We start from the raw sequence: 710 nt of genomic DNA on the forward strand, positions 1-710 counted from the left end.
GTGCCCGCGGGACGGGGTGCACGTGGGAAAGAGCCCTCGAGGCCCAGAGGTATGACCAGCGCCAGAGGTGGGGAGTGCAAGGCCGCTCCAGGTCAAATCCACGTAGAGGGTGGCGGGCACGGTGACCTCGAGTGTCCGGCAACTCGGAGCCGCCCCACCCCCAGCCCGCAAGCTACTGCAGCCCACTCTCTCCCACTCTCTCCGGTAAGACCTCGGAGAGGCCCAGGGCAGGGCCCACGGGCCGGCTGTCGGGGATCTGTGCGCAGAGGGAGCCGGTGAGCATCCTGGGTCCCCAAAGCTCGGCTCTGGGGACTATTCCCACGCACAACCCCAGGACACCCGCGCTCTTTTAGCTTGCGTGGGGCCACAGGTAGCGCGTGACGTCATGTGACATCACTGCAGCCTCTGCGGACCAGAGGGGGGTGGCGCCAGGAACGCCCAGAACCCCAAGTCCAGGCCCTGCCCCCCCCCCAGCTTTACCTGGGCTCAAAAGCAGGAAGTTTGGGGATCGCGGGGTTGGCAGCGCGAGGACCCTTCCCACACCAACAAACACACTCCAAGCGTCAGTGAACATCCATTTCCTCTTGCCTTTTCCTTTTACCATCCTCCCTCTCGGTCTTTTAAAAACTTTTCGTACTTCCGGCCTCTCCGCTTCTTTCTCTATTTCCTCCTGCTCGCTGTGTGCCTATATCTTTTTCCTTTTCTTTACA

This window comes from Myotis brandtii, unplaced genomic scaffold, assembly GCF_000412655.1.
Source record: "Myotis brandtii unplaced genomic scaffold, ASM41265v1 scaffold6, whole genome shotgun sequence".
NCBI lineage: Eukaryota > Metazoa > Chordata > Mammalia > Chiroptera > Vespertilionidae > Myotis > Myotis brandtii.